This window comes from Gorilla gorilla, chromosome 8 (assembly GCF_029281585.2).
Source record: "Gorilla gorilla gorilla isolate KB3781 chromosome 8, NHGRI_mGorGor1-v2.1_pri, whole genome shotgun sequence".
Classification (NCBI taxonomy): Eukaryota; Metazoa; Chordata; class Mammalia; order Primates; family Hominidae; genus Gorilla; species Gorilla gorilla.
Window position 1 is genome coordinate 47156873 of NC_073232.2, and position 24457 is coordinate 47181329.

At 44.0% G+C, this 24457-nt stretch overlaps 1 protein-coding gene across 2 annotated transcripts in view; it reads right to left on the minus strand.

Moving 5' to 3' along the window:
* The window catches only part of TET1 (tet methylcytosine dioxygenase 1), a 139841-nt gene that overhangs the window by 100403 nt on the left and 14981 nt on the right, over window positions 1–24457 (minus strand). The window lies entirely within an intron of this gene.

Below are 24457 nucleotides of genomic sequence, written 5' to 3' on the forward strand. Positions count from 1 at the left end.
TCGGACTCATATCTTTGGGACAAAAGGACACCTTTGGCTCTTCTGTTTCCCAAGATCAACTGTCACTGAGCATCTATATCCGCAGACCTGCCAAGCAAGTCCCCACGTGGGGCCGGTCTGCGCACCAGACTCGCGGTCAGACGGAACCACCCACTTCCTAGGGATCGGGACCTGAGCCAGGGGTAGAACAACCCACCATCTCCCGACACACACCTGGACTGCCACCACGCCCAGTGGGTGGTAGGCAGTGGGACAGCTGGCACCACAGCTAGCACCTGCCAGACACTGGGAAAGACTGGACCGGGAGCCGTGCCCCCCACGACCCCTCTTAGCCACCTGGCATTGCAACAGCGGCAGCAGAGCAGGGCAGCTGTGGTGAGCTGGCTGGTCTCAAGGTCACTGCCAAAATGCAGTGCAGAGGGCGGTCACAGTCCCATCACAGCCACCTTGACAGCTGCACAGATCTGGGGAAGACAGCCCTAGCTCCAGCCTTGCAGGGCCAAAGTTTCAGCAGCACATTTGGGGGATTGGCAGGAGGGCCTCCCCGGCTGCTCAGCCAAAGATGGGTTTTCCACTTGCAGTTGGATTCAGAACAGATTCCCACAACCAGAAATCAGGAACAGAGTGAGGGCCGGAAGGCCTGCATTTCATCACCCTTAATTCCTAGCCTTTCAGTTTGCCACAAAAGCATGCTTTCCGTGTTGGAACGTGAAGTCCGGCATGCGTTGTTTTTCCACTTTTAAATTACCTCTCACTCACCCACCCCTCACCCACATTTTTAACAAATTCATGTAAGAAAAAAACTACTGGCCAGGCACGGTGGCTCACGCCTGTAATCCTAACACTTTGGGAGGCCGAGGCAGGAGGATCACCTGAGGTCAGGCGTTTGAGACCAGCCTGGCCAACAGGAAACCCTGTCTCCACTAAAATACAAAAATTAGCCGGGCATGATGGTGGGTGCCTGTAATCCCACCTACTCGGGAGGCTGAGACAGGAGAATCGCTTGAACCCAGGAGACAGTAGTTGCAGTGAGCACCACCGCACTCCAGCCTAGATGGCTGAGCGAGACTACGTCTCCAAAAAAAAAAAAAAAAAAAACCTAATGAATATGGTGTTCTCAACTCTTCCTTCAACACTTGTAACAAAACCAATGGACTCTGAATTATGCACATCCACCAGTGCAACTTTGAACACACTAAGCCCACACCATCTATAAGAAGCTCTCTGTGAGGAATAAAGCAGCATTGAAACAGGCAGAAAAATAATCAAATACAGTAAGATTTGAAAATAGGTACAAAACCTTTTAGCTGTACATCCCATTTTTGGTGATTTTTTAAAAAAATTGTGATGAAATATACGTAACATAAAATTTATCATTTTAACTATTTTTTTGGAGATCGAGTTTCACTCTTGTCGCCTAGGTGCAATGGTGCGATCGCAGCTCACTGCAACCTCCGCCTTCCGGGTTCAAATGATTCTCCTGCCTCAGTCTCCCGAGTAGCTGGGATTACAGACATGCGCCATCACGCCTGGCTAATTTTTTGTATTTTTTGGTAGAGACGGGGTTTCACCATGTTGGTCAGGCTGGTCTCGGACTCGACCTCAGGTGATCCGCCCACCTTGGCCTCCCAAAGTGCTGGGATTACAGGGGTGAGCCACCATGCCAGGCCCATTTTAACTATATTTAAGTGTATCGTTCAGTGACATTAAGTACATTCACAACTGCTATGCAACTATCACCTCTCCAGTTCCAGAACTTTTTCTTCCTTGTAAACAGAAACTCCATACCTATTAAACAGTAACTCCTCATTTGCCTTCCCCTAGCCCATACTGACTTCCATTCTACTTTCTGTCTATGAAATGGACTACTCTAAGTACCTCCTATAATTGGAATCGTATAGTATTTTTCATATAGTATTTTTCTTTTCGTTTCTCTTTGCTTCACTTATTAATAGTATAATATTTACAAGGTTCATCCATGTTGTAGAATGTATCAGAATTTCATTCATTTTGAAGGCTGAACAATATTCCTTTGTATGTACATAACACATTTTGTTTTTGCCTTATTCTGTTGTTAGACATTTGTACTTTTTGGTGATTATGAATATTACTGCTATGAACATAGGTGTACAAGTTGGTATACAAGTAGTATACACCTCGGAGTAGAATTGCTGAATCATATGATAAGGCTATGTTTAACTTTCTGAGGAACTACCAAATTGTTTACTATAGCAGCCGCACCATTTTACATTCCCATCAGCTTTGCACAAGGGTAGCCCTACATTTCTTGAAGTGCCTTGCATTTCAGTTACACATTATGTCTCTTCTCTTGAATGTTTGAATATAACTTTAAAAAATCAACATTTTTTTCCAGGTTAATTGTTCAATATTTAGTAAAGTGGCCATGATATATTATGATATAATTGTATAATTTAAGTCGATCAGCTGGGCGTGGTGGCTCACGCCTGTAATCCTAGCACTTTGGAAGGCTGAGGCAGGTGGATCACTTCAGGTCAGGAGTTCGAGACCAGCCTGGCCAATATGGTGAAACCTCATCTCTACTAAAAATACAAAAATTAGCCAGGAGTGGTGGCGTGCACCTATAGTCCCAACTACTCGGGAGACTGAGGCAGGAGGATCACTTGAACCTGGGAGGTGGAGGTTGCAGTGAGCCGAGATCATGCCACTGCACTCCAGCCTAGGCAACAGAATGAGACTCGGTCTCAAAAAAAAAAAAAAAAAAAAAAAAATCCATCAGCTGTGTGATCACGAAAATAAAATAAAATAAAATAAAATGAAATCAGGCTCAGAGGGTTAGGTGTACAGAATATCTATATTGCTGAGAGGTCTGTTTTGTAAAGGCCCAAAGACAGGTGTTTTCACTGTATAGGATACTCATGAAGCCATACAACATTGCACTTGACAACCTAAGCAAACATCGAAGGCCTGTGTGTGCACTCTTCTGTAAAATTGGACAATAAATAAAGCCAAGGCTCATCCTAGCTATATATGAAAGTTAATGAATGTGATCAGAACTAACATTAACTCCAAATATCAAATTGATGCTTCACCACGAAGATCTATACTTGTTTGAACACAGCATAGATCAGGTGTTTCAATTCCTATACTAAGTGATTTGGTGGTCTGAGCTCTGGGCGAGTTTTGATGGGAGAGAATACTCAGAAATTCTGAGCAGAGGCCAAGTGCAGTGGCTCACATCTGCAATCCAAGCACTTTGAGAGGCCAAGGTTGAAGGATCACTTAAGCCCAGGATTTCAAGGCTAGCCTAAGCTACACAGCGGAGACACATCTCTACAAAAAAAATTAAATATTAGCTATGAAATAATTCAGAGGCCCAAAGAAGTAAAAATATCTCAGCTTGCACAGCAGGTTAGAACTTGACTTGAGCATGTACCATGTTTATTAATATACAGAAAAAATATGAAAATATATAGAATTTGAGTTGATCCCACTTCTAACCATCTATACAGCTCTCTCTACAAATCCTCTTCATTTTCAGTATCTAACAAAAGACATTTGTAAATATCCTAAAATAACCTTAAAAGAACTGTCTTCCGCTGGGCGTGGTGGCACGTGCCTGTAATCTCAGCTACTCAGGAGCCTGAGGCAGGAGAATTGCTTGAACCCAGGAGGTGGAGTTTGTAGTGAGCTGAGATTGCGCCACTGCACTGCAGCCTGGGCAACAGGAAGAGACTGTCTCAAAAAAAAAAAGTGTATATATATATGTGTGTGTGTGTGTGTGTGTGTGTGTATATACATGTATATATATGTGTGTGTGTATATATATATATGTATATATATATGTTTTGGCTGGGCGCAGTGGCTCACACCTGTAATCCCAAAACTTTGGGAGGCCATGGCGGGCTGATCACAAGGTTAGGAGCTCAAGTCCAGCCTGACCAACATGCTGAAACCCTGTCTCTACTAAATATACAAAAATTAGCCAGACATGGTGGCGCTTGCCTGTAATCCCAGGTACCTGGGAGGCTGAGGCAAGAGAATTGCTGGAAACCGGCAGGCGGAGTTTGCAGTTAAGCTGAGATCACGCCACTGCACTCCAGCCTGGGTGACGGAATGAGACTACACCTCAAAAAAAAAAAAAAAAAAAAAAAAAGGAAGCTGTGTGTGTGTGTGTGTGTGTGCGTGCGTGTGTTGTGGCTTCAGGATTAAAATTATGAATAATTCCAAAACTCCACTTCTCTTTCTGGGTATATGCACCTCTGGATTGATAAGAAACTGTAAGTACAAACTACCTAGATTAAAACAACAGCAGCATACTACGAGGAATCTTCTTCCACATTAATCTCAGGAGTAATTCACCTTTCCTCAAGACTGAAGACCGAAACACAATTTCCTTCCAATATGTCCCGTGCTCTCCTCTCCCAAGAAATTCTTTATTTTTCTTCTGATTTTGGGGGCTACAACTTTTGCGGTGATAACTAAAGATATTCCAAGTACCATCTATTATAAACTTCCAATCAATAAGAATAAGTACACATGTACTATGTACCCATAAAAATTAAAAACTTTTAAAAAATTTAAGGAATAAGAAAAGAATGTCTTGTACCTTTCAGAGATTTTTTTTTTTTTTTTTTTTTTTTTTTTTGCAACCTCGAACTCCTGGGCTCAAGCAATCCTCCCATGTCAGTGTCCCAAATAGGCGTGTGCTACCACAACAAGCTAATTTTTTTTTTCTTTTCTTCTTTTTTTTTTTTTGAGATGGTGTCTTGAGCACTGTCGCCCAGGCTGAAGTGCAATGGCGAGATCTCTGCTCACTGCAACCTCCGCCTCCCGGGTTCAAGGGATTCTCCTGCCTCAGGCTCCTGAGTACCTGGGATTACAGGCACGTGCCACCACGCCCGGCTAATTTTTGTATTTTTAATAGAGATAGGGTTTCATTATGTTAGCCAGGCTGGTCTTAAACTCCTGACCTCAAGTGGTCAGCCTACCTCAGCCTCCCAAAGTGCAGGGAGTACAGACATGAGTCACCGCGCCGGTTCTCTCTCATAGATTTAAAAAAGCTAGTTTGGTTTTATTTCCTGTGACACATAGGAACCTGAAAGGCTAACACTGGAGAATCTCCTTGGAAGACTGGGGTGGAGTAATAGTCCGGATGTAAGCAGTTGGTCCACTAGAAGAGCCTTTCCTGCTGGATCTCTCCCTGACCCCTTTCCCTGAGGCTACTCTTGCTCTTCCCCCACTCTCCCAAGGGGCCAGATCTACTGGATTCCTTCCAGCAGTTCTGCTGGTAATAGCTGTTCCTTGATGGCTCTTCTAAAGCAAGAATTGAGGAAAAAGTAGGTGAATAATCTTCAACAGTTACCAACTGAGACAAACTGTTGTAAGAATGGGGCTGAAATTATTGCCTCTCTCAAATTTCTCAACTCTTCTTTGTACCAACTAGAAACTGGAAGGCCTACTCCCTGTGTCAGTGTCTAGATTCAAAATTTGGACAGAAAAATCCAATAACAGGGCTGGGCATGGTGCCTCATGCCTGTAATCCCAGCACTTTGGGAGGCCAAGGCGGGAGGATCACTTGAGGTCAGGAGTTTGAGACCAGCCTGGCCAACATGGTGGAACCCCGTCTTTACTAAAAATACAAAAATTAGCCAGGCATGGTGGCGCATGCCTGTAGTCCCAGCTAGTCAGGAGGCTGAGGCAGGAGAATCGCTTGAACCCAGTAGGCACAGGTTCCGGTGAGCTGGGATCTTGCAACTGCATTCCAGCGTGGGCAACAGAGAGAGACTCAAAAAAAAAAAAAAAAAAAAAATAGCTCAGGCGCAGTGGCTCACGCCTGTACTCCCAGCATTTTGGTAGGCCAAGGCAGGTGGATCGCCTGAGGTCAGGAGTTCGAGACCAGCCAGGCCAGCATAGTGAAACGCTGTCTCTACTAAAAATACAAAAAATTAGCTGGGCGTGGTGGTGGGTGCCTGTAATTCCAGGTACTTGGGAGGCTGAGGCAGGATAATCACTTGAACCTGAGAGGCGGAGGTTGCAGTGAGCCGAGATTGCACCATTGCTCTCCAGCCTGTGCAACAACAGCGAAACTCTGTCTGAAAATAATAATAATAATACAAAAATTAGCCAGGTATGGTGGCGCATGCCTGTAGTCCCAGCTACTCAGGAGCCTGAGGCAAGAGAATCCCTTGAACCCCGGAGGCAGAGAGTGAGCCGAAATGCCGCCACTGCACTCCAGCCTGGGCAACAGAGTGAGACTCCATCATAAAAAGTGAAAAAATTAAAAATTTTTTTTAAAAAACTTTATTTTTTTCCCTTCCATTTCAGAGAACTTAAAATTATTGAAGAACCTTAAAAGAACCCAGGTCCAAAAATGTTTTCCTTAAAATGTATTAATTTGTTTTTCACAATAACTTTCCCCATTTAATAACCAAAACCCCTTAAAACAATGTAATGTATGTTGATCACCTTTTTTTTTTTTTTTTTTTGAGACAGAGTTTCACTCTCTCGCCAGGCTGGAGTGCAGTGGCGCAATCTCAGCTCACTGCGACCTTCAACTTTCGGGTTCAAGCGATTCTCCTGCCTCAGCCTCCCAAGTAGCTAGGACTACAAGCGCGTGCCACCACGCCCAGCTAATTTTTTTTGTATATTTAGTAGAGATTTCACTATGTTGGCCATGGTCTCGATCTCTTGACCTCGTGATCCACCTGCCTTGGCCTCTGAAAGTGCTGGGATTACAGGCATGAGCCACTGTGCCCCGGCCTTGAGCACCTCTCTCATGCAGACATAGTGCTGAGTGTATAACTGGAGGAATGTCATTGTTGCCACCCACCCAGAAACTACCATCTTGTAAGAGACACAAACAAATAAACACATATTCATGATGTAATGTAGAATGAGATGAGCCCAGGAGGTATATAGTACCCAGAGGAGGCTTCCCAGGGGAAGCAATATTTCCCACTGAAACCCAAGGGTTGGCAGGTAGGAGTTGGCAAGATATAGAGGGAGAGAAGAAAGGAGTGTGCCCCACATGGAGGTAAAAGCACCCACAAAGACACTGGAGCACTAAGTTGCTGAGGTAACATTCCAGTGTGGTTGTTAAGGGGCCATGGGGAGATACGAATATCAATAAATATGCCACCACTTGGGTAGCAAGGTTACTGAGCATGCATATGAAGAGATGCCAGCCTTTACTTTTCTACCATTCCCATTAGAATTATTTTTGTTGTTCTGTCTTTCAATTGTCCATAATTGTTTCTTTGAAAAGCCAAGAATAACGCTCCTGTTAAGATGATTATCAAAAATATAAGTTACCTTTTCAAGGGGAGAACTAAAGAGAGGTGATTGGTTTGTCCCAGACCTGAAACTCTTGTTTTGTTTTGTTTTTTTTTTTTTCTTTTTGAGACAAAGTCTCTTGTCACCCAGGCTGGCATGCAGTGGCACGATCTCAGCTCACTGCAACCCCTGCCTCCTGGGTTCAAGCAATTCTCATGCCTCAGCCTCCTGAGTAGCTGTGATTACAGGCGCCCGCCACCATGCCCAGCTAATTTTTGTAAATAGTAGAGATGAGGTTTCACCATGTTGGTCAGGCTGGTCTCAAACTCCTGACCTCAAGTGATCCACCCGTCTCAGCCTCCCAAAGTTTTGGGATTACAGGCGTGAGCCACCACACCCAGTCAACTCTTGTTTTTAAGCTAGAAAACACCCTTGTATAACTAAGTCTCCTAATCAGAGAAAAGCAATTATTTTGAGAATGGATATTATGTAGGCTGTTTTTGTTTGTTTGTTTGTTTGTTTTTGAAAGGGAGTCTCGCTCTGTCACCCAGGCTGGAGTGCAGTGGTGTAATCTCGGCTCACTGCAAGCTCCGCCTCTCGGGTTCACACCATTCTCCTGCCTCAGCCTCCAGCCAGTAGCTGGGACTACAGGTGCCCACCACCACGCCCAGCTAATTTTTTGTATTTTTTAGTGGAGACGGGGTTTCACCGTGTTAGCCAGGATGTTCTCGATCTCCTGATCTCGTGATCCACCCACCTCGGCCATCCAAAGTGCTGGGATTACAGGCGTGAGCCACTGTGCCCGGCCTTTATGTAGGCTGTTTTTGTTGAGATGAGACCAGTTATTCAGAAAGGGCTTATTTCTTTAGTTTCTAAACTCATTTACTTGAGTCTCACACAATCTATGGAGAAGCAAGATTTGACTGCCTACAAATGAGTTACTCTCTCAGCTGGATGACCCTGTACCGCACAGATGCTTCCGATGTTGGAAGTAGGGGATGCTCTTACTTTGTTCATTCCAGAAATAGAATACAGAACAACAGCTATGTTCGAGGGCACTGCTTAATGGCTGTGGTTCTTATTGAATAGCACTTTTCCATGGAACATAACTTAGACAGAAAAAAGAGAGGAACCAAAAAATAAAAAGACTTATCATTGAACTCATAATATTTACAACAGAATTTCTACAATTAACTTTCCAAAGTCTGTTTGATTTTCCTGATATCCAAATACTTAGTCAATGACACATTAGCTTTTTTTGTTTAAAATGCATAAATGGGATGCGGTGGCTCATGCCTGTAATCCCAGCACTTTGGGAGGCCGAGGCAGGTGGATCACCTGAGGTCGGGAGTTCGAGACCAGCCTGACCAACATGAAGAAACCCCATCTCTACTAAAAATACAAAATTAGCTGAGGGTGGTGGTGCATGCCTGTAATCCCAGCTACTTGGGAGGCTGAGGCAGGAGAATCGCTTGAACCTGGGAGGCGGAGGTTGCAATGAGCCGAGATCGTGCCATTGCACTCCAGCCTGGGCAAGAAGAGCAAAACTCCATCTCAAAAAAGAGAAAAGAGAAGAAAAAAAGAAAAAAAAACAAAATAGCTTTATATATTTTTTAAATATTTATTTATTTATTTAGAGACAGGGCCTTGCTCTGTCACCCAGGGTGGTGTACACTAGTGCAGTCATGGCTCAAGGCAGACATGCGGTGAACTCCTGGGCTCAAGTGATCCTTCCACCTCAGCCTCCAATTGTTTTTATGTTTTGTAGAGACAGGGTCTCAATATGTTGCCCAGGCAGGTCTCAAACTCCTGGCCTCAAGTGATCATCCCACCTTGGCCTCTCAAAGTGCTGGGATCTTATACAAAATGAGGATATCCTTGGGGAGATCCAAATCCCAATGATGGGACCATGAGCAAGTCAACCTCCAGTAGACTCAATGGGGGGAAATGCTAACATTAGAGTTATATGCAATATTGGATATGAAAAGCATGTAGTAGCTGGGTGTGGTGGCTCATGCCTGTAATCCCAACAATTTGGGAAGCCAAGGCAGGAGGATTACTTGAGCCCAGGAGTTTGAGACCAGCCTGGGCAACATAATGAGACCCATCTCCAAAACAAAAACAAAAACAAACAAACAAACAAAAACACTAGCCGGGCATGGTGGTACATGCCTCTGGTCCCAGCTACTCAGGAGGCTGAGATAGGAGAATCACTTGAGTCTGGGAGGTCGAAGCTGCAGTGAGCCATGATCACACCACTGCACTCCAGACTGGGCAACAGAGCAGGACCCTGTCACACAAAAATAAAGAAAAAAGAAAAGCATGTGTTATGGCACTTGACTCTCAGTCCGTACAACTGTAGCAATGGAGAACCATGGCTGTCACTAATTAAGAAAACAGTGTACATGTAAACCATGTAATGAGCAGTTAAAATTCATTTAATATAAAAATTGGAAGGCCAGGCATGGTGGCTCACACTTGTAATCTCAGCACTTTGGAAAGCCAAGGCAGGCAGAAGGCTTGAGGCCAGGAGTACGAGACCAGCCTGGCCAACACAGTGAAGCCCCATTTCTGCTAAAAATACAAAAAATTAGTGAGCGTGGTGGTGCATGCCTGTAGTCCCAGCTACTTGGGAGGCAGAGGCATGAGAATTGCTTGAACCCAAGAGGCAGAGGTTGTAGTGAGCTGAGATGTCACTACTGTATTCCAGCCTGGGTGACAGAGTGAGACTCTTGTCTCCAAAAAAAAAAAAAAAAAAAAATTGGAGATATTAACCGAACACAATATTTTGGGGCACTGGAACCTCTCCCAGAGCACTAAGGCTGGGCTAGGTGGCTCACTCCTGTCAGCCCAGCACTTTGGGAGGCCGAGGCAGGTGGATCACTTGAGCCCAGGAGTTCAAGACCAGCCTGGGCAACACGGTGAAACCCCATCTCTTTTTATAAATTTCTTTTTAAAGTATATATATACACACATATAGATATATACATCTAAGTATTAAACAAGTTTGCTGCTAGTATTGGGATAGGCTAGCTCCATGCTAATTGCATCATAATATAACCTTACACTTATTAAGTAAAAGAGAATAAGAAACTTTCACTTCTAGTGATAATGAAATTGATAATCTGGGAGAAACCTCCTGCTGAAGACAATTAGAAAAGCTGGACAAAATACAAAGTCATCTGCTTGAAGGAATAGGAGAGTGAATGTGAATCATTACCATGATAGTGAAGAATTACCAGACCATGATTCAGAGGGAAATAAGGTCCAGGGAATGTAAAAACTTTTTCTTTTTTTTCTTTTTTTTGAGAAAAGGTCTTCTGCCCAGGTTGCTGTGCAGTGGTGCAGTCATAGCTCACTGCAGCCTCCATCTCCCCAGCTCAAGCAATCCTCTCGCCTCGGCGTCCCTACTAGCTGGGACTACAGGCACTCACCACCATGCCCAGCTAATTCCTGCATTTTTTGTAGAGATGAGGGTCTCAGTTTGTTACCCAGGCTTGTCTCAAACACCAGGGCTCAAGGGATCTTCCTGTCTCAGCCTCCCAAAGTGCTGGGATTACAGCTGTGAGCCACCACGCCCAGCCAACATTTTTTTTTTTTCAGACAGGGTCTCACTAAAAATATTTTAAGTAAAATTAAAAATGGAAAGAGTTAAACACAGTTAAAGGAACACCTTAATATTAAAATATAGCAGCAGTAGAATTGACAAACTCAAAGATTTGAAGTATTTAAATCATGTTAACATTTTTGTTTTTTGTGTGAAATGAAGCTAGAAGATGCTCACATCTCTCCAAATTTAACAAGTCTAAAAGATGACAGCAATAACCTCAACATGACTTATTCCTCAACCAGTCCACCTCTCAGTCTCACTACTCTCCATCTTTTGGGCCTTTCACATTTTCCTCATTGCCTTAGCTCAGAGATATGGTGACTAAAATGAACACATACCATTCAACCCAGGGATTCTAATCCCAGATCAACTATGTTCTTAAGCAAGTTACCTGGCCTCTCTAAGCCTCAGTGTCTTACTTTATAAATTAAAGCAGAACGTATATTTCATAGGATTGTTGTAAGATTGTATGAGACAATGAGCATGTGAGTTCTTAATGCTATACTGCTCACTTAATAAATACTGAATAAGGCTGAGCATAGTGATGCACACCTGTAATCCCTGCACTTTGTGAGTCTGAAGCGGGCAGATTGCTTGAGTCCAGGGTAACATGATAAAACCCCATCTCTATTTCTACATATAAAAAATAAAAGCCAGGCAAGGTGGCTGACGCCTGTAATCTCAGCACTTGGGAGGCCCAGGCGGGTGGATCATGTGAGGTCAGGAGTTCAAGACCCACCTGACCAACATGGTGAAACCCCACCTCTACTAAAAATACAAAAATTAGCCAGGCGTAATGGTGCGCATCTGTACTCCCAGCTACTTGGGAGGCTGAGGCACCAGAATCTCTTGCACCCAGGAGGCGGAGGTTGCGCCACTGCACTCCAGCCTGGGTGATAGACTGTCTCAAAAAACAAAACAAAACAAAACAAAAACAACGTTTCTATTTCCCATTGTGCATAATGAGAATCCGAATACTTACACCTCATGGGTTAGGGTTACTGTCAGCATTGAATACAGTATAGAAAGTCTTTTATCACCGTGTCTGGCCCTCAAAAAAATGTTAGTCTCCTTCCACCTTCCTTTCCTTTGCCAGCTTCCTGTGTGTGTTTCAAGCAAAGTTTCAATTTTGTTAAAACTGCGTGTACCTAATTAGTAATGAAGTAATGTGAATTAGTAATGTACCTAATTAATAATAAAGGTTATTGGTTCTTTAAAAAGGAAGAAAAAAATAGAACACTATTTTGATTTTCATGTTTTATTAGTCTGTTTGTTTTACCAACTCATAATGCAGTATCAGGGTCTCTGGAAAATGGGAAATAAGGAAAGCAACTTAACTTCTGTGTTGCCCAGTAGACAAATCTCCCTGCAATTCTGTAATACCTCCTGTACAAATTACTTACTCCTCCAAGGATAGAAGAAACCAACAGACACCCGCTTTTTTCTCTAAATCTAACCTATATCCACTCCATCCAAAATTCCATGGCTTGGATCAACTCTGGCCTTCCACTGTCTTGTCCTCCCACTTCCTCCTCCCTTGATCCTACTTTTACAGAAAACTCACCACAATATGGTGTTGCGTATGAAATACGATATGAAAATGAGCTGTATAGTGTAACTGTCTAGAACACAGCAGAAACACCAAAACCCTCTCATTATAGAAGCACAAGAAAATAACTGCGGCATAGTCATCTCGCTGGAAACCACAACTATAATTCTGCATCACATGGGAACAGTGAAACCAATTCATTCATAAAGTATCTTAATCCTCCAGCAGGAAAAATGCTTTTGCAGATACTGAGAAATGGTACATATGGAATACTTAGAAGACTTAATTACTTTCCTCTACATAACATGAATAAAATGGCAAGATGGAAAACAGGTGAAAGTAATGAAATAAATACACAAATCTCTTCAAACATATATAATACCCACCACTTTTAAGCATCTGTTGTATAGCAGACACACTGCAAGACACTCTACAGACATCATCTCTGCTCCTCATGGCATCTCTGCTTTGCAGTATGACTATCTCAATGTTACAAGTAGGTCCACTCTCACACTGTTTATCATATAGGAAATAACTAAATTCTTAGCAAACTGTTTTTTCCTTAACCATAGAAACAATATTCAATTGCATTCCTTCAAATCTGTTAAAAAAAAAAAAAAAACTGATGTGAGGCTGGGCACAGTGCCTCATGCCTGTAATACCAGCACTTTGGAAAGCTAGAGGAAAGATCACTTGAGGCCAGGAGTTCAAGACCAGCCTGGGCAACATAGTGAGATCACATTTCTACAAAAAATAAAAATTAAAAAAAAAAAAGTTAGCTGGCTGGGTGCAATGGCACATGCCTGTAATCCCAGCAAGCTGGGAGGCCGAGGAAAGCAGATCACCTGAGGTCAGGAGTTTGAAACCAGCCTGACCAACATGGTGAAACCCTGTCTCTGCTAAAAATACAAAAATTAGCTGGGAGTGGTGGTTGGCGCCTGTAATCCCAGCTATGAGGGAGGCTGAGGCAGGAGAATCACTTAAACCTGGGAGGTACTGATTGCAGTGAGCTGAGATTGCACCACTGCAATCCAGCCTAGGCAACAGAGCAAGACTCCTTCTCAAAACACAAAAACAAAAACATAAACCAGGCATAGTGGCACACATGCATAGTCCTAGCTAGTTAGGAGGCTGAGGCAGAAGGATCCCTTGAGCCCAGAGGTTCAAGGTTACAGTGAGCTATGACCATGTCACTGCAGCTTAGCCTGGGGACAGAACAACTCTATCTCAAAAAAAAAAATTTTTTTTTTTTTTTTGAGATGTAGTCTGTGTCGCCAGACTGGAGTGCAGTGGCGCGATCTCTGCTGACTGCAACCTCCGTCTCCAGGGTTCAAGCAATTCTCCTGCCTCAGCCTCCTGAGTAGCTGGGACTACAGGTGCACACCACCACGCCTGGCTAATTTTTGTACTTTTAGTGGAGACGGGGTTTCACCATGTTGGCCAGGATGGTCTCAATCTCTTGACCTTGTGATCGCCCGCCCCAGCCTCCCAAAGTGCTGACATTACAGGTGTGAGCCACCGTGCCCGGCCCAAAAAAATTTTTTTTAAGTGGTCTGATTCTTTGATTTGTTTTTATTTCAGGGAGTGGACATATGATTTCCTTTCTCTGAAATCCAATACAAGCTATGGGTAAGCTCACCATAAAAAATGCATATAAATGCAATATGCTGCATATAATTCTGAGGCGGTGGGATCACAGACCATTGAAGCCTACCCAGAGTAAGAACCTCTGATGTAGAAGTTGCAGTTTTATGATTTCTAAATCATATGAAAGTATGATGTTGGGATCATTTAAACTAGGATCAAATTCGTTCTAGAAATTCTTGGCCAGGCACAGTGGCTCACACCTGTAATCCCAGCACGTTGGGAAGCTGAGGCAGGCTGATCACCTGACGTCAGGAGTTCAAGACCACCCTGGTCAACATGGTGAAATCACGTCTCTATTAAAAACACAAGACTGGATGCAGTGCCTCACGCCAGTAATCCCAGCACTTTGGGAGGCCGAGACGGGAGGATCACCTGAGGTCAGGAGTTCAAGACCAGCCTGACCAACATGGAGAAGCCCTGTCTCTACTAAAAATACAAAATTAGCCTGGTGTGGTGGCGCATACCTTTAATCCCAGCTACTCGGGAGGCTGAGGCAGGAGAATCGATTGAACCCGGGAGGCAGAGGATTCAGTGAGCCAAGATCATGCCATTGTACTCAAGACTGGGCAACAATAGCAAAACTCTGACTCGAACAAAGCAAAACAAAACAAAAACACAAAAAAATTAGCTGGGCGTGGTGGCAGGCGCCTGTAGTCCCAGCTACTCTGGAGGCTGAGGCAGGAAAATCGCCTGAACCCGGGAGACGGAGGTTGCAGTGAGCTTAGATCGCACCACTGCACTCCAGCCTGGGCAACAGGGCGAGATTTTGCCTAAAAAAAAAAAAGAGAGATATGTGTAGAATAAACTAATACAATGTTGTTTTGGGGTACTAGCTGCTATAGTATACTACATATGGAATAAAATGTATGGTTTACAGTATACTTTTTTTGTTTTGTTTGTTCCCTGAGATAGAGTCTCACTCTGTCACCCGGGCTGGAGTGCAGTGGTGCGATCTCAGCTCGCTGCAACCTTTGCCTCCTGGGTTCAAGCAATTCTCCTGCCTCAGCCTCCGGAGTAGCTGGGATTACAGGCGCATGCCACCACGCCTGGCTAATTTTTGCATTTTTTGTAGAGACGGGGTTTAACCATGTTGGCCAGGCTGGTCTCGAACTCCTGGCCTCAAGTGATCTGCCAGTCCTGGACTCCCAAAGTGCTGGGATTACAGGCGTGAACCACCGCACCCAGCCCACTTTCTTTTTTTTTCTTTTAACAGACATTGTCATATGAAAAATAGGCTGACTCATATGTATTTGTAAGATTTTATTCACTCATGGCCGGGCGCAGTGGCTCACTCCTGTAATCCCAGCACTTTGGGAGGCTGAGGCAGGTGGATCACCTGAGGTCAGGAGTTCAAGACCAGCCTGGCCAACATGGTGAAACCCCGTCTCTAATAAAAATAAAAAAAAAATTAGCTGGGTGTGGTGGGGTGTGCCTATAATCCCAGCTACTCGGGAGGCTGAGACAGGAGAATCGCTTGAACCTGGGAGGCGGAGGTTGCAGTGAGCCGAGATCGCGCCACTGCATTCTAGCCTGGGCGACAAAGCAAGACTGTATCAAAAAAATTTAAAAAAAAAAAAGATATTTTATTCACTCACTAATTCAATCATTTGTTCAACAAATATTTCTTGAGCACTTGTTATGTGCTGTTAGCACCCCCTAAATCCAGGGCTTGGGCTTTGGAAGTTAATATAAGCATGTCTTTTTTTTTTGGAGACAGAGTCTCTGTCACCAGACTGGTGTGCAGTGGTTCAATCTCGGCTCACTGCAACCTCCGCCTCCCAGGTTCAAGCGATCCTCTTGCCTCAGCCTCCTGAGTAGCTAGGACTACAGACACGCGCCACCATGCCCAGCTAATTTTTGTATTTTTAGTAGAAATGGGGTTTCACCATGTTAGCCAGGATGGTCTTGATCTCTTGACGTCATGATCTGCTTGCCTTGGACTCCCAAAGTGCTGGGATTACAGGCGAGAGCCACCGTGTCCGGTCAAGCATCTCACTTCTACTGCTCTCTGCAGGAGAACATCAGGGCCTTCTTTAGAAACAGTGACTTGGTGTTAATGGTGCATAATTAAATCAGTAAAAAGCAAAATTTCTCTTTTGTTGCACTCATAGCAGACATGAAAAGCTGATGATAATTAGCCAACACCTTCTGGATATGTCTTGAGCACTGGGTCTCACTGTCAAGGTAATGCCCTGAATTGTTTAGATTAGTCTGATTCATTTGGAAGTTGTGTCTTATTTTAGTATGATAATAATGCAAAAGGAGATGCTTTCTCCTATCCTTCCTGGTAACATTTGTGCCATTATCCATCATAGTCCCACAGTGGCTGGCTACTTGAAAAGGACTTTTGCAGCTTTTGATATAGTCAATTCTTGAAATACCACCCTGGAATAAAAAACCAAAAGGTTGACCAACAAAAAGAGATCTGAAGTTAAGCCCTGTAGCAAAATAAACATGCACGATAATAGGGTGCTCAATATTACATCACAGTGTAACTTGGATTATGCTGATACTAGATGAAGATGTTGGCCAGTTTTACAAACTTTTCTTCCTGGAAAAGATAATACATACGAAATGACCGGGTAAGATTTGAACTACTGTGACAAAATTTCAGAAATTAACACCCATGGGTCAGAATCAGTCTACATGCCTTTATATTGACATACTTGGAGGTTATACACGAATATCTACTAAACAACAAAAGTTTGTTTTTTGGTTTTTTTTCCCCAAGTCCAGTTCTGTGGTGCAGTATGCTACTGAAGTCTCAGTAGTGATACAAAGAGATTCCTTAAAGGCATATTTAAGTACATATAACATCTGCCCTCAATTGAAAGAGTTGGTAGCAAAAATTTGTTCCATATGCCATATGTAACATATGCCATAATGAGATACGGCTGTTTGAAAACTGAGAAAAGCAATGGCCAAGAGAGGCTAGCCCCACCCCCACTGCCACCAAAAGGGATAAAATAATACGAGTGTGTCAAGTAATTCTGAAATGACAGCCCTGGGACTAGACTATTATCACATGGAAAGGCCTGCACATAAAATAGTGGACAGTCAGTGGTTCAATTTGTATCATATTAACACTACTTAACTTTTTAGCTCCTGAAACACAGCCCATGTAGGTATTACAATTTTTTTTCCAGTGGAATTTGCATTAATTAAGAGGCTAGCGTGGTAATGAACATGGCACATTAGCTGACTTAATAGTGTCATCTAAGGCCAGGTGCGGTGGCTCACGCCTGTAATCCCAAGCTCTTTGGGAGGACGAGGTGGGCGGATCACCTGAGGTTAGTTCGAGACCAGCCTGACCAACATGGAGAAACATTGTCTCTACTAAAAATACAAAATTAGCCAGGCGTAGTGGTGCATGCCTGTAATCCCAGCTACTCGGGAGGCTGAGGCAGGAGAATTGCTTGAATCCAGGAGGTGGAGGTTGTGGTGACCAAGATCATGCCATTGCACAACAGCTTGGGCAACAAGAGCAAAACTCCATTTCCAAAAAAAAAAAAAAAAAAAAAAAGTGTCATCTAATATGCTTCTATTTAAACTAACCAAGTACATAATAGCCCTTTAATATTTTAGACAAAAAATACATTAACCAGAGTAAATATAAGAGATTATTTCAGTTTGACTAAACTTGCAAACTAATTGTCCAGTCATTCAATGAAAGTTAATTAAATGCATGATACTACACCAAAATCACCTGGCTAGAGATATATGAAGACCCTATCTTCAGAGATATAGTCCACAACTTTAGATTGCTTTCCTTTTTTTTTTTTTTTTTTTTTGAGACACGGTCTCACTCTGTCGCCCAGGCTGTAGTGTGATCTAAGCTCACTACAGCCTCCACCTCCTGAGCTCAAGCTATCCTCCTGCCTCAGCCTCCCGAGAAGCTGGGACTATAGGCACATGCCACCATGTGCAGCTAATATTTTTGTATTTTTTTGGAGAAACGGGGTTTCACCATGTTGCCTGGGCTGGTCTCCAATGCCAGGGCTCAAGCAATCTGCCTGCCACGGCCTCCTAAAGTGGTGGGGTTACAGGCATGTGCCAGTCCCCATGGCCAATTTTGTTTTCTTTGGCTTTCACACATACTAAAAATTACTTGTGAAAGTGTAGCTTAGCCAAAGCACCTACTCTCTAATGTCTGCAAATAGCTCTACAGTCCCCCGTTCCTTTTTTGTAACAATCTCTCACTGTTCAATAAATAGGGTAGTGCATATGTTTCAAAATGCACTGCCCTATTTATAGTATTTTCAAAATTACAAACACATAGGAGGAAAACCCTAACCGAAAGCAAATTCCTAGATGACTGAGAGTGACAAAGCTAGCAGTTTTAATTATCTGTAATCCTGAACATCAAGAAGAGTAAGCTGAATTAGGCTTGACAGATGAGAAACTAAGTTTTTTTCCATGACCAAAAGATACCTCTCAGAAGATTACATAACACACTGTCATACAATTAAAGAATGGGAGACTACAATGTAATCTATGACTTAATAAAGTCTAAGGTTGTTTTCACTTATCCGAGGAGTTAGCAGTCAACATTCTGAGAAATGGTACGTGGCTTTAGGGGCTAAATATATTTTATTTCTTACAGGCAACCCTCAAACGAGAATAAATTCAGAGACTCCTTCAGAATTTACACATATTTTCTGAGACACAGTCTCACTGTCACCAAGGCTAGAGTGCGGTGGAGAGATCACAGCTCACTGCAGCCTCAAACTCCCAGGCTCAAGCAATCTGCCACCTCAGCCTCCTGAGTAGTTGGGATTACAAGTGTGGGCCACCATCACGCCATATATATATATATATATATATATATTTTTTTTTTTTTTTTTTTTTTGAGATGGAGTTTCGCTCTTGTTGCCCAGGCTGGAGTGCAATGGTGCGATCTTGGCTCACCACAACCTCCGTCTCCTGGGTTCACGCCATTCTCCTGCCTCAGCCTCCCAAATAGCTGAGATTATAGGCGTGCACCACCACACCTGGCTAATTTTTTTTGAATTTTTGGTAGAGATGGGTTTTCACCATGTGGCCAGGCTGGTCTTGAACTCCTGACCTCAAGTGATCTACCTTCCTTGGCCTCCCGAAGTGCTAGGATTACAGGCGTGAGCCACCGTGCCCGGCCTTCTACAAAAGATTTTTAAGTTGGCCAGACATGTGCCTGTAGTACCAGCTACTGGGAGGCTGAGGTGGGTGAATGACTTGAGCCCAGAGATCAGGGCTGCAGTGAGCCATGACCATGCCACCTCACTCCAGCCTGGGTGACAGAGCAAGACTCTGTCTCAAAAAAAAAAAAAAAAAAAAAAATTGAATATAATAAAAATGCATTGGTTCATACTGAAAAATAAGATAAAAATTAATAATAAAATAGGCCAGGTGAAAGAGTGAGACTCGGCCGGGCACAGTGGCTCATGCCTATAATCCCAGCACTTTGGGAGGCCAAGGGGGGTGGATCACCTGAGGAGAGGAGTTTGAGACCAGCCTGACCAACATGGAGAAACCCCATCTCTATTAAAAATACAAAATTAGCTGGGCATGGTGGTGTGCACCTGTAATCCCAGCTACTAGGTAGGCTGAGGCAGGAGAATGACTTGAACCCGGGAGGCAGAGGTTCCAGTGAGCTGAGATTGCACCACTGCACTCCAGCCTGGGCAACAAGAGTGAAACTCTATCTGAAAAAAAAAAAAAAGAAGAAGGAGGAAGGAGTGAGAGTCTGTCTCAAAAAAAGAAGAGAGAGAAAGGAAGAAGGGCATCACTTGGGCCTGGAGACTGAGGCAAGAGTATGCACTGGGGAAATGTATGCAGTCGTATACTGCTGCAGCAAGTAGAAGGTGAAGATACATGAAGGCAAACAAGACAGAAGTGGGTTTTGCAAAAATCTTAAAGGTGCTGTATTCCCTGCTAATGAATCTAGGCTTCATCTAATCATTCGAAGGCCCTGAAAGTTTTGCTCTATTTCTTTTATTTTGAGTGAAATATATCACATAAACAGAACACTACATGTAGTTAGATAGGAGAATCATGTTTTTCAGAAGGAAAACTTGAACTACCCTAAGGGGAGCTTGTTATTCAGCTTCCTGATTTCCCTGGTGGCTAGAATGCTCATGATTGGATTTCCAGTGCATAGCCTAGGAGAAGTGCAATACTTGTTGATAGTAAAGATAGCACTGAAGTTATCCTGATGAAGAAATAAAGGCCTCACTATAGCAGTGGCCAAGAAAATGGAGAGGTGGTAGCGTTCAGAACTTGTAGAACAAGAGAATTTGGATGGATGAGCGAAGGAGGCGAGGATACTGAATATTCTATTTTGGGTAATCATTTGTTATGGCACTGAACCAAACATGTGATGCAAGAGAAAGAGCAGGTTTGAGAAAGAATAGAACAAATGTGTTCATATCCATTAGAGATACAGTGTTTTTTACAATGATGTCATTTGGCAATGCTACAAACCAGTAACTTACAAGGGAGGTCTCTCTACTAGAGATATTGCTAAATGTTACTTTGTAAACCATCAGTAACTGGCCACATTTTATCTATTCCCACATGTGTGACGTGACTTGATTGAGTAAAAGATTATACATTTCAGTAAGGTAGTTATTATTTTTTTTCAGACAGGGTCTTGCTATGTCACCCAGGCTGGAGTGCAGTGGCGTGATCATAGCTCACTGCAACCTCAGCTTCACAGGTTCTCGCAATCTTCCCACCTCAGCATCCGAAGTAGCTGGGACCACAGGCATGAGCCACCACGCCCGGCAAATTTTTTCCTTTTTTTAAATTTTGGGGATGGGCATGGTGACTCATGCCTATAATCCCAGCACCCCAAGTTAGACCAGAAATTGGCAATTAGCAACACTATTCAAAGCAAAAGCATCCCCTTTGTCCCCCATGTGTATCCGTCACTCAGCATCAAATAAGATCTTTTTCCATTTTGCTCCTAAAAATGTCTGAATGGGTGGCTTTGTCCAAATCCCAGCTAAATGTAAAAATTCTTATCAGGACTCGTTAAAAACTTCAAACTCTGTCCTTGCCATGGTTGGGGCTTTAAAAAAAGAATTAAAATATTATAAAGAATCAAAAATCAGCCACGTGCAGTAATCGCAGCACTTTGTGAGGCCGAGGCAGGCAGATCACCTGAGTCAGGAGTTCATGACCAGGCTGGCCAACGTGGTGAAACCTCGTCTCTACTAAAAATATAAAAATTAGCCGGGCATGGTGGCAGGTGCCTGTAATCCCAGCTACTCGGCAGGCTGAGGCAGGAGAATTGCTTGAACCCGGGAGGTGGAGGTCGCAGTGAGCTGAGATCACGCCACTGCACTCCAGCCTGGGTGACAGAGCGAGACTTTGTCTCAAAAATAAATAAATAAAATAAAATAAAATAAAATTTTGGTGTAGAGGTGTATGTCGCTATGTTGCCCAGTTTATTTATCTCAAAGTCTTGGGCTCAAGCAATCCTCTTGCCAGCCACCGCGCTCAGCATGCCTTGGCCTCTCTCAAAGTGCTGGGATTACAGGCTCAGTAAGATTTTTAACAACAAAGTATTTTAGAAACACTTTAAACGCCCATCAATACATGATTTATTAAATGTCTGATTTCTCATTTGCAGTGGCTCAGACAAATAAAAAATCAGTGTTATTTATTTATTTATTGAGACAGGGTCAGGCTCTGTCACTGAAGCTGGTGCCATCATAGCTAACTGCAGCCTTGAACTCTTGGGCTCAAGCTATCCTCCCACCTCAGCCTCTCCTGTAACTGGGAATACAGGTGCATGCCAACATACCCAGCTATGTTTTTTTGTTTCTTGTTTTTTGAGACAGTGTCTTGCTCTGTCGCCCATGCTGGAGTGCAATTACGCGATCTCGGCTCACTGCAACGCCCCCCTCCAGGTTCAAGCGATTCTCCTGTCTCAGCCTCCGGAGTAGCTGGGATTAACAGGTGGGCACCACCACGCTCTGCTATTTTTTGTATTTTTAGTAGAGACAGGGTTTCACCATGTTGGCCAGGCTGGTCTCAAACTCCTGACCTCAGGTGATCTGCCTGCCTCGGCTTCCCAAAGTTCTGGGATTCTAGGCGTGAGCCAATGCACCCGGCCCAGCTATGTTTTTTGTTTGTTTGTTTGTTTTTTGTTTTTTGATGAGGTCTTGCTATGTTGCTTATGTTGGTCTCAAACTCCTGGCCTCAAGTAATCCTCTCCCCTCAGCCTCTCGAAGTGCCACAAGCAGCCAAAATCAGCATTTTTAAACTGATAATTTAAGTCAAGAATGAAATAGAAGGCCAGGCACGGTGGCTCACGCCTGTAATCCCAGCACTTTGGGAGGCCAACGCAGGCAGATCATCTGAGGTCAGGAGATGAAGACCAGCCTGGCCAACATGGCAAAACCCTGTCTCTATTAAAAATACAAAAATTAAGGCTGGGCACGGTGGCTCACGCCTGTAATCCCAGCACTTTGGGAGGCCAAGGCGGGTGGATCATGAGGTCAGGAGATCGGGACCATCCTGGCTAACACGGTGAAACCCTGTCTCTACTAAAAATACAAAAAAAATTAGCCGGGCGCGGTGGCGGGCGCCTGTAGTCACAGCTACTCAGGAGGCTGAGGCAGGAGAATGGCGTGAACCCAGGAGGCGGAGCTTGCAGTGAGCAGAGATCGCGCCACTGCACTCCAGCCTGGGCGACAGAGTGAGACTCTGTCTCAAAAAAAAACAAAACAACAAAAATTAGCCAGGTATGGTGGTGGGTGCCTGTAATCCCAGCTATGCGGGAGGTTGAAGCAAGAGAGAATCACTTGAACTTGGGAGGGAGAGGTTGCTTGAACTTGGGAGCCGAGATCATGCCACTGTACTTCAGCCTGGGTGACAGAGTGAGACTCTGTCTCAGAAAAGAAAATGAAAAACAAAAAAAGAAATAGAAACAGTTTCCTGAATTCACAATACTTTTTATTTATTTTTTTTTTTTTTGAGACAGGGTCTCATTGCTGTCAACCAGGCTGGAATGCAGTGGCACCATCACTGTTCACTGCAGCCTTGACTTCCCAGGATCAGGCAATCCTCTCACTGCAGCCTCCCAAGTAGTTGGGACTACAGGAGCGTGCCATCACACCCAGTTAGTTTTGTATCTTTAGTAGATATGAGGTCTTGCTATGTTGCCCAGACTGATTTCGACCTCCTAGGCTCAAGCAGTCCACCTGCCTGAGCCCTCCCAAAGTGCTGAGATTACAGACATGAGCCACCATGCCTGGCCTAAACCTCATAATACTTTTTTTTTTTGAGACAGGGTCTCTCTGTTGCCCCTGCTGGAGTGCAGTGGCGCAACCTCCACTCGCTGCAACTTCTGCTTCCCAGGTTCAAGTGATTCTTGTGCCTGAGCCTCCATTCTTGTGCCTGAGCCTCCAAAGTAGCTCGGACTACAGGCATGCACCACCACTCCTGGCTAATTTTTGTATTGTTAGTAGAGATGGGGTTTTGCCAGGTTGGCCAGGCTGGTCTCGAACTCCTCAAGTGATCTGTCCACCTCAGCCTCCCAAAGTTCTGGGATTACAGGTGTGAGCCACCATGACCAGCCTCACAACACTTTTATTTATTCATTTATTTATTTATTTAATTTTTTTTTTTTTTTGAGATGGAGTCTCGCTCTGTCACCCAGGCTGGAGTGCAGTGGCACAATCTCGGCTCACTGCAAGCTCCGCCTCCCGGGTTCACGCCATTCTCCTGCCTCAGCCTCCCCAGCAGCTGGGACTGCAGGCGCATGCCGTCACGCCCGGCTAATTTTTGTATTTTTAGTAGAGACGGGGTTTCACCGTGTTAGCCAGGATGGTCTCGATCTCCTGACCTTGTGATCGGCCCACCTCGGCCTCCCAAAATACTGGGATTACAGGCGTGAGCCACCATGCCCAGCCTATTTATTTATTTACTTATTTATTTTTTTGAGATGGAGTTTCACTCTTGTTGTCCAGGCTGTAGTGCAGTGGCACGATGACGTCTCACTGAAACCTCCGCCTCCCGGGTTCAAGCGATTCTGCTGCCTCAGCCTCCTGAGTAGCTGGGACTACCAGTGTGCACCACTATGCCCAGCTAATTTTGTATTTTTAGTAGAGATGGGGTTTCACCCCATGTTGGTCTCGAACTCCTGACCTCAAGTGATCCGCCACCTTGGCCTCCCAAAGTCCTGGGATTACAGGTGTAAGCCACCATGCCCAACCACAATACTTTATTTATTTATTTATTTATTTATTTATTTATTTATTTATTTATTTTTGAGACAGAGTTTCGCTTTTGTGGCCTAGGCTGGAATGCAATGGCGCAATCTTGGCTCACTGTAACCTCTGCCTGCTGGGTTCAAGCGATTTTCCTGCCTCAGCCTCCAGAGTAGCTGGGATTACAGGCATCCGCCACCA